General features: G+C 40.3%; 1 protein-coding gene across 7 annotated transcripts in view; it reads left to right on the plus strand.

The window, feature by feature from the left end:
- The window catches only part of RhoGAP71E (Rho GTPase activating protein at 71E), a 156097-nt gene that overhangs the window by 2157 nt on the left and 141795 nt on the right, over nt 1–12145 (plus strand). Inside the window, exon 1 of one of the 7 annotated variants that reach the window (XM_065225207.1) lies at nt 11933–12005. The exons of 5 other annotated variants lie outside the window; for them this stretch is intronic. The gene's annotated coding sequence lies outside the window, so the exon portion shown is untranslated. Of the gene's footprint in view, nt 1–11932; nt 12006–12041; nt 12100–12145 lie in introns of those variants that run through there. One more of the 7 variants, XM_065225215.1, reaches the window with a different exon arrangement.

Raw genomic sequence — 12145 nt, forward strand, 5'->3', positions numbered from 1 at the left:
GTCTTATTAAAAAAAACCTTTGGAAGGAATAGAATCACAATTTATGTGAGAAGTTAAATATTTAGGTATAACTTTAGATAGTAAACTCTATAGGAATGTACATTTAAAGCAAGTTCAAAAGAAAGCAACCAGTGCTTTTTGTATTAGTAAGAGGACGTTTGGTAAGACATGGGGACTCAAACCGAAAAACGTTGGATATAAACCAAGAATAAATTATGCTTCACTAATTGACCACTTTGTCAAGCAGTTTTGACGTGACGTTCTACCAGCGATTTCACAAAACTAGACCAACTAATTTCTATTTTTTGTGAAACGCAATAATGTTGGCTACTTTTCTCGTGGTTCTAGAAGGAAAAATCTCAAAATATTAAATAACATTTAAGTGTTCCATAGCGTCAGTTTCACGTTATTTTAAAAGTACTCAAATTTGGGTAGAATGCACCCAGTTCGGCCCCACACTGAATCTTCCCAAAAAAATGGGTAAACTAAGTTGGGATTGGCAAGTTGACAAATGAACAACATCGACCTAGATCGATGAATGCCTAATCTTAATAAATTCCCCTTCTCTTGCAAAACTTATCCAATTTCCTTTCGAAACGAATAAAATCTCAATAAAGCATAGAACCACGACTAAGAGAGCACCTATTCAAGTGTGGGAAATAACAATCTGCCTCTCGGAGAACAGCGGGTCAACAAATATAGCAACGCGATAGCATCCGACAAGCGTTGCTATCTGTGAAATGACAGTTTTATTTTTTTCATTTTAAAATTTTTTAAAATCACATGAAATGATGATACCTATATGAATGAATTTGGAAGTGTTCACTCAGCTGTCGAAAGAAGCAGACTAAAGAGGCTGAATTTATAGAGAGACGACATGTAAAAATTGGAACAAGTGTCGAAGTCATAGGAAAAGTTATTCCAATCGAGCAGAAGATCTGTCAAATGGATAAGATGTCGCCTCTTTACCCAATTCAGTCTCTTTAAAGCAGACCACTCTCGATGTGTGTCACGCGATCGTCTGCTTACTCGGCAGCAACCGTTGTGTGGTCTTCCTCATTGTTCTTCATCAGCAGTTCTTCCGGTCGATGCGTCGTCGACTTTGGAAAGGAATCGTTTAGTGATGAGTGTGTGAGTGCTGACCACGTTCTGCGTTCATTTCTGCAAAGGAAGCGCTCTGCTCCCCGTTGGCGATACTGTTATACAATAAAACCACTGGAAGCGGATCCCGTTTTGATGGAGGAGACTTATTGGACAGCGGAAGATAAAGTGTTTGTTGTGTTGTACCTATTGACTGTAGTTTTAGGATGTTTGTTATATAGTGAACAAGAATCCTCGGCTCTGTAAAGTCTCATAAAAGATCCTAGAAATTTTCTTAAGTTCTCTGGAGTTCTCTGAGCTTCCCTAAAAATCTTGGATTCTCTTAAAGATTTTCGATGTTTTTTTCTGATGTTTATGGAATTTCCCTGAATTTATCGGAATTTACTCTTACAGATCTTCAAACTTCCATGAACGTCTGAACTTTCTTGAAGTTCTTTGAGCTTCGCTGAAGTTATTGCAACTACCCTTAAGATCTCTGAAATTCCCTAAAGCTCTCTAGCCCTAGCTTCATTGAGGAACTTGAAACTTCTTTAAAGTGTGCACAATTTTCCTCACTTACCTAAAGTTTTCTGGATATCTATGTAATTGTTTGTTCACCATCTTCGACTACGTACTAAAAAACTAATTTAATCTGAACATTTTTCGTTTATTTGTTTATTTGTATATTGAAAAATTCAACTGACAATTATTGTCTAAATGAATAAAACTTAAACTAAATAGTTACGATCAACGGTACGGAAAAGGCCGAGTAACCGATGACGAAACACGCCAGCTGATACATCGAAGTTGAACATATAAAAGAAGTTGTTGAATTGCCGGCTGATTGCTCGAATTTGCTCGTGTTGTGTATAATTTCGGTGCCGTGGTTCCAAAAACAGAAAGTCGCGTTGACGAAGAGGTCTCTCAGGGGCATACATATTTCGCTGAGCCAGCAGTGTTGGACAGTCAATGTCACCCGTAAGCAGCTTTCCAGCGAACATAGCTTGAGCGACCGTCCGTCTCATCTCTAATGGTTCGATTCCCAGGAGACGGCATTAGAGGTGAGACGGATTCGTTGGGTCACGCCAGTTGAGGAAACGAAGAGCATATCTCACAAACTTGCGTTAGACGGATTCAATTCTAGTGATCCAGCTAGCATGGAAAGGGCACCAAACAACTCAACTTGACTCCAATAAGGATCGTACAAGCGAGCAGTAGAGTGACCTGAGGCAAAGCGGGTCACGGAACTCGTCAGCAATTTTGAAAATAAATCCCAATTGTCGATTAGCTCTGGAGATGATGTCATTGTAGTGGATTCTGAAAGTGAGTCTGCTGTCCAAGGTAACCCCGAGATCCTTTATGTGCTCTACACGAGCAAGACAGCGTCCGTAGAGAACATAGTCAAACATGATTGGTTCGATTTTTCGGTGATAGGAAATAATGTTACATTTTTCGATGCTTAGACTCATCAAATTTCTTGAGCACCAGTCAGCAAACATACCTAACATATTCTGGAGATCCCAACAGTCCGAGAGACTTTTAATAATTTTGTAGATTTTCGTATCGTCTGCATACAAAAGGTGTCATCCTGATGGTATCAGAAAGGCGACGTCGTTTTAAAAGATCGAAAACCTGTCCTAGGTCCTAGGTTACTGCCTTGCGGAACTTCCGAGTTGTTTGAGAAAACATCCGATTCCGACGCGCCAATCTTAATCCATACATATCGATTCACCAAGCAAGATCTGAACCAATCCACAGCCGTTGACGGGACGCCAAGTATCTCCAGCTTGGCAAGCAAGATATTATGGTCCACCGTGTCAAATGCAGCTTTTAGATCCATATACGCAGCATCGACTTGCCATCCTGAATCCATGGATTGCAAACAGTTAGAAGTAAACTGCACCAGGTTCGTGGACACGGAGCGCTTCGGGTAAAAGTCGTGTTGTTCTGTATCGATTTCATTTTTGCAACACGCGAACAGAGCATCATCTATGATAATCTCGAACAGTTTTAAACAGGCACACAGGGAGGTGATTCCACGATAATTTGCGACATTCCGTTTATCTCCTTTTTTGTAGACTGGGAACAGACTATACTTGCCTGAAATGACGAGCAAACAAGTCGCCTTTTTCGCCGAGTCATTCCCGAGAAACATGGAACAAGGCAACCTGGATTCCTTCCGCTTAGAGTTGACAAACGACCAAAAACTTTTCGGATTCGTGCGAAGTTTCGCTTCAGTGCGTCTCACGTGTCGATTATAGAGAAAACGATTGTAATTAATATTCTAGCACTAAACTTATTTTTGGTCAAAATAAAGTCAAATTCGCAGGGTAACCCTATCCTTGTCAACCACATATAGATGCACCGTAGCTAACGTGATTTTGACATTTTTGGACAATCTGACACTTCGAGGCATACTGACAGCGGTAAAACTGAAGGAGGTACGACAGAACAAAACAGCTTACTCTTTCACACTTGCATCGCAGTGCTGAATGCTAGAAAGAGTAGTGAGCTACGACGAAATTCTTGATTGCTGCCCTCGTCGTTACAAACATCATTAAAGGAACGCAAATAATAATTAAAACAATTATTGAATCCAAACTTCGTTCTGTGGAAATGGAATTGTCAGTAACGGGGGATTACGGAATCGTCGTAGAGGAGTCTTGCCCGGAATCAGTTCCAGAAGTTCGGAACAGTCCACGTTGCCTGTGATGAGACCGAAGATAAACAGTCGTTGCAATTAATCATATTGTCGAGCAGTTTTGAGACGACCTTCTACCAGCGATTTTACGGAAATGAAACAATAAATTCCAGATTTTTCAAGCATATTACAAATAAGACCCTATTTTCTCGAGGTTGTAGAAGAAAAAATATCAAAATATTGTTCCACGTTAAAGTTCGAGTGGTAAGAAACGTCATTTTAAACTGCTCGAATGATATAATCCATTTGAGGCGTCTGGCATGGACGAGAGGGATGCCAAATCAATCAGCCTGCATCGGTCGGGATAACTAGGAAGATTGAAAGGTCCTTTACACCGGAGCTGACGCAAGGCAAATCTTATAAAACTTTTCTGAATCCGTTCAATCGCAAGGATATGTGTAGCGTAAAATGGAGACCGAAGCATATTCTAAGATGCTGCGATAGAATAGCATCTCTTCTTCTTTTCCTTTATTTAACGTCGGTCTCTGTTCCGCAATCTAGTGCCAATCACCGACGGACATCGATTACCATCCATTGACGGCAATCGAATGTGCAGGAAGGCAGCTTCTACACCTGCGTAGGATATCGCACCCATTCACCATTCAACACACATGGGCCGGGACCAACGGCTTTACTTCCCTTCCGAAGGAAGACGTGACCAGAGATTTTTATGCCTCAGAAAAATCCCACCGACCTCGACGGGGATTGAACCCAGACCCATTGCGGTGTTGGAAAGCAGTCACGCTTACCTCTACACCACCGGCGCCGGCTAGAATAGCATCTTGAGACAATAAACATCGGTGAAACCAGAAACATGACGACAAATGCCTTAGCAGTTACGATGCTTATGTGTTCGTTAAACCTTAGTTTCTAATCGATCGTAACACCTAGATCACAGATTGAATTTGCACGTTCTAGAGAATCCGGTACAATTACTAAATTTCAAAGATTTTCTTAAAAGTTTATGCAGTTTTCATGAAGCTATTTCAATCACTTTGAATATCCTGAAGTTCACAAACATTTCCAGAAGTTTCCCTTATGTTCCCGCAGTTTGTTTATGAAACTTACCTAAGATTCTCAGTATTTCTTTTCATTCCTCAGCCTTTCTTGGAGATCTCTAATGTTTCCTAAAGTTCACGGAGAGGGAACGACACACTGCCTCATCCATCCTCATTCCACATCTATTTTGTCCTACCATAATTCATGGTGTCTATGCGCATTAATTAAGATCGAATTCTATGGAAAAAAAATATATTCAAGGAACTTCAAATCTCGCCATCGATTCCAGATCACATTATCTACTAACAGTCCCCATTCAACGCACAAACATTTACCATATGGGTCAGATGCAGTATCAGCTAGCTTCAAGACTACATCCCTGCCAACACTGCCCGCAATTGCTCAATCAGCGTACGTACTGACCACTGAATATATCAAAGTTATCCCCATCCGACTGCCCCCATCGCTCTCCGCTCTCCAGAGTTTCATCCCCATTCAAAGTCTCCTCATCCAACAAAACAATCCAACATCGGCGAAGGAAATTGAGAGAACGAGAGTGAACCAGTTCGGATAAATAATAATGCTCCCGTGAGCATCATCGCCAGAATCATACACCACCAACCAATCAACCAACTAACCAACCAAGTCTTCCTAATGGTATTCGTTGAGGAGCAGGGAGATGCGATCTTGTTAATAGTGATGTGAGCGGAACAGTTTAGAGCAGAGAGCGGGCAAACGACTGATTCGACTGAGGAAAGATTTAACCCCTACACACAAAAGGCAGGGCTCCTATTGGTACGTAGGTTAGATACGGTTATTATGGTTTATATTTTCACTGTTCCCTACTGAGTGAGAAGGGACTCGGGAAATAGTATTCTAAATTAGGAAGAATGTAGGTGAAATATTTGAGATTTTCGGTGCCGTCTCCCGGTGCGGTGTGGTACACAGGGATCCGTCCCGTTTCTCTGTGTGAGTGTCGCGGTAGACTGGTCTAGTGAATGAAATTGATTACTTTTTCAAAATGACCTATCAGCTTTTGTAAACATTGTATCGTTAATTTGGCGTAACTGGCAGCTCGCTCACGCATACCAACACTACCATCAGACAGGGGAAGTTTCCCCTACCTGTTAGTATGCGTGTGCAGCTCGCACACAGTTACGCCAAACTGACGATCAAATGCATTGTTTACAAAAGCTGATACGTCCCATTGAAAAAGTAATGGAGAAATATCAAGGAATTCATTTTTGAACCTGCAAAATTAGGGAATCTCAGGAAATTGAATTAAATTCAGGAAAATATTTATATATTACAGAAACTTATTAATATGTATGACTGACTTCGTTAGTTTCAAGCAACTTAATTGCTCGGTATAGTTTGAGGATGGTTTTTCATTTCAAGTTTTAAATAGAGTTGCGAAATTGTGGTTGTTCAATGATTGATGTTGCACTTTTGCTTTATGTTGAACTTTTGCAACTGGGAGCTTTCCTGAAATAAAAATCCATTTCCGTAGACGCCAGACGCTGTTAGTTGTTGCAAAATTTAAGCTGCTAATGGGTGTATGCGTCTCTTTATAGATGTTACACCTGATTGCGTCTGACAAAATTTAACTTTTGGGTAAATGCAAGAATGACAAAGAGTTAAGCTGGGTTTAGACAAGGCAAGTAATTAATCAACTCAGTTGAATTTAATTTGCTTGAAGAGTTGAGCCTGCTTCAACTTTTTTCAATTCGAGTGAGTTGATCAAGTCAGTTGAATGGCGAAACCATGCCTGAGTTGATCAATTGACTTGCCTTGTCTAAACCCAGCTTTAAGAGGAGATGCTGATTTTTTTTTTCTGAATACTTCTAGTTATTGTTTCTTATTGTGTTCTTAAAGGCTTGATTAGCTCAGAGAACTAACTTAATGAGAATTTAGGAGAATGGTCTTGCTTGGGAGGATTTTTTTCATTACTTGGAGTAGCACTTTTATGATTGAATAATGATTCAAATATGCGTAGACAAGTATTGCCTTGACAGCTAGAGTGGCTTTATTGAGTATTCTAGGTCTTCATTTGAAACCTGCTAGCTCGTAAAATAAGCTGCTTAGAGAAGTTGTCGTATTACTTTAGTTGCTGTTATTGCAATTTAGATGTAATTAACTTGCAGAATTTTAGAGGTGAAAGCGCTGTTTTTACGATTTCGCACTGGGGGAATCCGCCCGCGAATTAGCTTTTGGTTAAGCGTATTATTCGGAATATTTTACTTGCAGAGCTGGGTCTCAAAATGTGCTCAGGGCAAAACAAATATAATGGAAGTGAAAACAAGTGTTTCATATGTAAAATGCAGAGTGACCAGTGAACCGGGAAAACCGGAAAAAGCTGGGAATTTGAAGTCACCGGGTAAAAAAGCGAAAGAATAAAAAATTTGGAAAAATATACCTCGTCCTCTTTTCAAAAACAATAAGATTTCAAGACCCTTGGACTGGACTAGATTTTCTGGATACAGTCACTTTGAAGAACTAAAGATTGTACTCGAAAAAATGCAACACTTTCTTTTGTGTATAACTTGTTATTGCATAGATAAAACATTGATGAAATTTTGAGTAAAACTAGTTTAGAGTGAAATGTTACAAATCTCGTCACAATCTGTCAAGTGGTTATCGAGATGGCTTCCAAGCAAGAAGTGCTTCGACAAAAAATTATGGGAGCGTTGGTGAAAAATCCAGGCCAGTCCCACAGGTGGATCGTGAAACAGTTTGGAACTTGGGCAAGACACCTTTCGATCATGAGTATAATCGGAGTTAATTTTGAGTAACTCTGAGTAACTCGCATTGCTCAACAACATTTACACATAGCAACCTGGTTGTTGTGTTGAAACCGATGCTTGTCAAGCAAAGATAATTCAGTGGCAACATTTCAAAGGAGCGTAGTTGCATTTGTAAGTTTGTAATACATATTTCAACATTTTAAGCGGTGTCCTTTCAAACTAAAGCTTCACCGAGAAGATATTTCGGCAATGGAAAGACAATTGCACTTTCGTATAGCACGCTGGGAATAAAACGGATTCTGATGGACAATGACAAGAAGGATTCAGAACAGTCCCAGAGGGATTCTGGACAATCCCTGGAAGACTTCGGACAATCTCTGGAAGGATTCCAGTCAATCAAAAGAGGATTTATGACAGTCTCCGGAGGGATTCCGAACTAGCCTAGGGGTGATTCCAGACAATTATCAGAAAAGATTTCATACACTCTCAGTACGGCTTCCGGGCAATATCAGAGGGGACTTCGGGCAAACCCAATAGGGATTTTGGACAGTCGAAAGGACGATTTCAGTAAAAATTTAGGGGCATTCATGACAGTCCAGAGAGGACAATCGCAGAAAGGATTCCGGATTCCAGACAATCTCAGGGAGGACTACAGTCATCCCAAACGGAGGATTCTGAACAATTCTAAGTAGCATGACAAAAAAGAGACGTGGCCAAGAAGGTCAATTCTTCCGGCTGATTCGTCCAGCAGACAATGAAGCGGGTCAGACTTCATGCCTTCAAGGTAAGAAAGGCGCCTAACCGAACCGATAAACAGAATACGGTGGCCAAATCCCGCGCCAGGAAGCTGTACCGCGAGTTGTTGGTGCAGCCGAAATGCATAGTAATGGACGACGAGACGTACATTAAAGCGGCCGCCAAGCAGATCCCCGGCTTGGAGTTTTTCATCGGCAAGTCCCGCCTGGATGTTCCGGAGAAGTTCCGGAAGAAAAAGGTCGACAAATTTGCCAAGAAGTACTTAGTATGGGTGTGGCAAATTCAGCAAGCCGCACATAACGACCGGCACCATCAACGGCCAAATATATATAGAAGAATGCCTCCAGAAGCTGTCCTTCCTCCGGTCCCACGAAGGTGACACTCTGTTTTGGTCGGATCTGGCATCGTGCCATTACGTGAAACTGGTGATGGAGTGGCACAAAGCCAACGATGTTGTTTTTGTGCCGAAGGAGGCAAATACGCCAAACTCGCCAGAACTTCGCCCAATAGAAAAATTCTGAGCGATTATGAAGGGCAAGCTCCGGAAAACAGGGATGTCTTCAAAAACGAAAAGGATTTGAAGAAAGGGTGGATGAAAGTGTGTAAGAAAGATGGCGCAAATGTTGCACAGGATTTGATGGGTAGGTGCGGGCATTTAGCCTAGGAAAGGAGGTTGAATAAACCAACTTTGCATAAACATAGCTAATATGTGTTTATTTATTCCCTGAGAGTTTCAAAAGTATCCGACCTTAAATGAATTTTTGATGATCATTTTTGTCTGTTGCATTTTTTTCGAGTACAGTCTTTATGTATATCTGAGGAAAGTAATAGCTGATAAGGGTTGTGTTGTCAAAAAGGGTAGATACTGCACCTGGATTTTTTTTTTAAATTGCTAGACAATCAGGGAATTTTGTTTTCTTCATTGAGTCGACACCCTGTAAGATTCATGTTCAGTACAGTGGACCCCCGGTAATTACATCGTTTTTAATCTGAACACTTTTTAATTTAAACCCCGTTAATCTGCACGCCCTGAAAACTAAAAATTGCTCAAACGTCATTTAGTACATGGAATGGAGTAAAACGACATGAAACGATGTAAAACGGAACGCAGAATCAAAAGAAAACAGAAATACTATGGTTATACCATAGACGTAACTCTAAGACCAGATGGTCCCGAAGAAACGTGCTCAACTTTTTGGCTCAGCTCTGGTACTCTCTTCGGTCCCAAGCTAATCGATTCACCCCTCGAAACATAGGAAAATCCACTAACCCCTCATTTTATCTGTCAAACTTTCATAGCGAATCAAAACAAACATTGAGTAGTACTAGAATTTCGACTAGAATGGGGTACGTTAATCGTTTGCTTGGGACCAATAGACTAGTCAAGTAGTGAGCCAATTTAAAATCGTTAGTTTCGTATTGATTGTTGGTACCGTCGTATTGGACGATCTTACAGGAATTTGACCAACCGTTGCTGGAGGGAACCCATTTTAGCCATTTTGACTGTCGTATCGACCCTCTCAACCGACCATGGTGTGGAAGAACTCTGTGAAGCTATTCTGGACGAAACTACGAGCCGCTGGAATTTGCGCTACGAATCGGATGAGATAAACTTAGTTTCATGGTGCAGACAGGTGCAGGCAATACTCACAGCATTTTTCCTTGGAATCCGAACCCAATGTGAAGTCCAATGGAGTAAACAAAGAAGTCAACCTTAACAACGATTGGCAAAACGTCAACTCTCGACAGTGATACCGTTTTATATTATGTCGATTGTATCCTACTTATCAACGTTTTTCCTAAAGAGCCGAATAGTGTGCCATGCTGTGTTTCGGCACAGTGTGCAGAGTTGATTACCCCTTGCTTTAAACGCAAATTTCCCGAGAATCAAAAACACATCCAATCTAACACCAGAATTTAATAGAGCAAACTTCCTTTATCGAATGGCATCCCATCCCACAGTTGTGATCACTTGTATGCAACTTATTTCGTGTTGGATGGACGTGTGCTGTTTGGGATTGTTAATATGCGTGGGTGTGTTTTAATTCTCGAGAAAATTGCGTTCAAAGCCATCGCTTACGTTTAGTTGTTCCGCGCCTATTTCAATTGTTGGTCTAAAAATATAACGTTTGAGTTGTAACATTTGAGAAAATGGGACGATGCCTGATTTGAACAAATTTTATAAGCATTGAAATGTTTTTAAAATTTCGAACATACCAAGATCCCGAGATTGAAAAACTTTATTCGATCTAGAAGCTTAATTTAGCTCAAATCACTTTAATTTTTTTTTTCTTTAAAAACGAAACTTGATTGTAGCTTTTGGATGTGTACCATGTTCCTCAGAACTACTTGAATCTATTTAAATAATTATCAAATATATTATTTAAATTCGCCATTGGATCTGTTATTGGTTGTACTATGTATTCGCCATACCATATACCTATCAAATTTTAAATATCATTACGAACAACATGCTGCATGTTCTCGAAACTTTTCAGCTAGCTTTTAAAACTTATAAATTAAGAAAATGTGAATGGGAGTCTCTATAACCATACCACTTTAGCTCGAATAATGGTGGATTTACATAGGAGAAATGGCTCTAATGTTGGCCTATGGATCTAAGATTGGGCCCAACGCTAAAAATCTGCTATTTATCAGTTTTATCTAGATGAACGCGGCGGGACGGTACTAATGGATTGCTGAATTTATGTATGGGCCCAAATTAGGGGTATTTAGGCCGACATTACATCCAATTCACCTATTGAATATTTAATATTTAATTTTATTATTTATTATATGCTCGGAAACGAATAAATAGTTGTTTCCTATAACAGAGGAAATCATTGCCAATTATTATAATTGCGATAGTGTTTTTAAAATAGTAGAATCCAGAGGAAAAAATGGTTTCCTTCTAGCTTTCAGAATCATAAGGATAAGGGCCTAACTGCGATGGTCGATTCACTTAATCGATCTTCTCTTTTGATAATAACTCCGCAGGATTAACATTTCTCAGTGCGTGTGATGCTCGGTGTGATGTTGCTTTTGCTAGCTAATACAACAATTTACTACACTGTATTGAAATAATTTCGGAAAATTGGTTCACTTAACTGTGGTTTTGCGAAGAGAAAATCAATCATTGCAGTTATGCCCTTATGATTCTGAACGCTTGACTTAGTAATCAAACCATAAAGTTATAATTTTCCAGAAAAGTGTAGTAGCAAAAATGTGGATGCACCTATTAAACTTTAATCAGGATGCTTCATTTATCTTTTGTTTAATTGATTAAACCCTAAATTTTTCAGAAAAGAAAACGACTGAAAAATCAGACAATATCAGGGAATTTATTTTGAATCATTGAGTCGACAGTCCGTTCTAGGAATCGTTAAGATATGCATAGGAAGCAGTTATTTTTAAAGTATGTCGTACAAGCGTTTACACGTCGAATTTCGACGCGATTTACGGACTGGCCCTCCCCCGGACCAGTCTGTCGCCCGGATGTATGCGTGTGCGTTCAATCCTCGTGCTCTCGGTCTGCTGGTTTGGTCTCTTCTATACACGCTGGCTGACTGACTGACTGACTGCTGGTGGTGAGCTCGCGCTGCTGAGCTACACTACTCTGACTAGAGTGCTCCATATATTGTCATCTTTTGGTGTGTCTCCGTCGGATGGTGATGCGTTGTGTGTTCCTTCGAGTTCGACTACCCGTCGTGATACGATAATTCGTGGTGGGATCTCAACCGGATCTGGACATTTAGAATAACGTTTCCGGGACTAAAAAGGGAACCGAAAGAAAGTTCATCGAATTGCAGTGGATTGGTGGTGGGTAGAATGAATTCGGGATGAAGAAATGCCTCACCAAAATCGA

Source organism: Ochlerotatus camptorhynchus, unplaced genomic scaffold (genome assembly GCF_037179485.1).
Source record: "Ochlerotatus camptorhynchus isolate MF236.1 unplaced genomic scaffold, CSIRO-AGI_Acam_v1.1 ptg000021l, whole genome shotgun sequence".
Lineage (NCBI taxonomy): Eukaryota > Metazoa > Arthropoda > Insecta > Diptera > Culicidae > Ochlerotatus > Ochlerotatus camptorhynchus.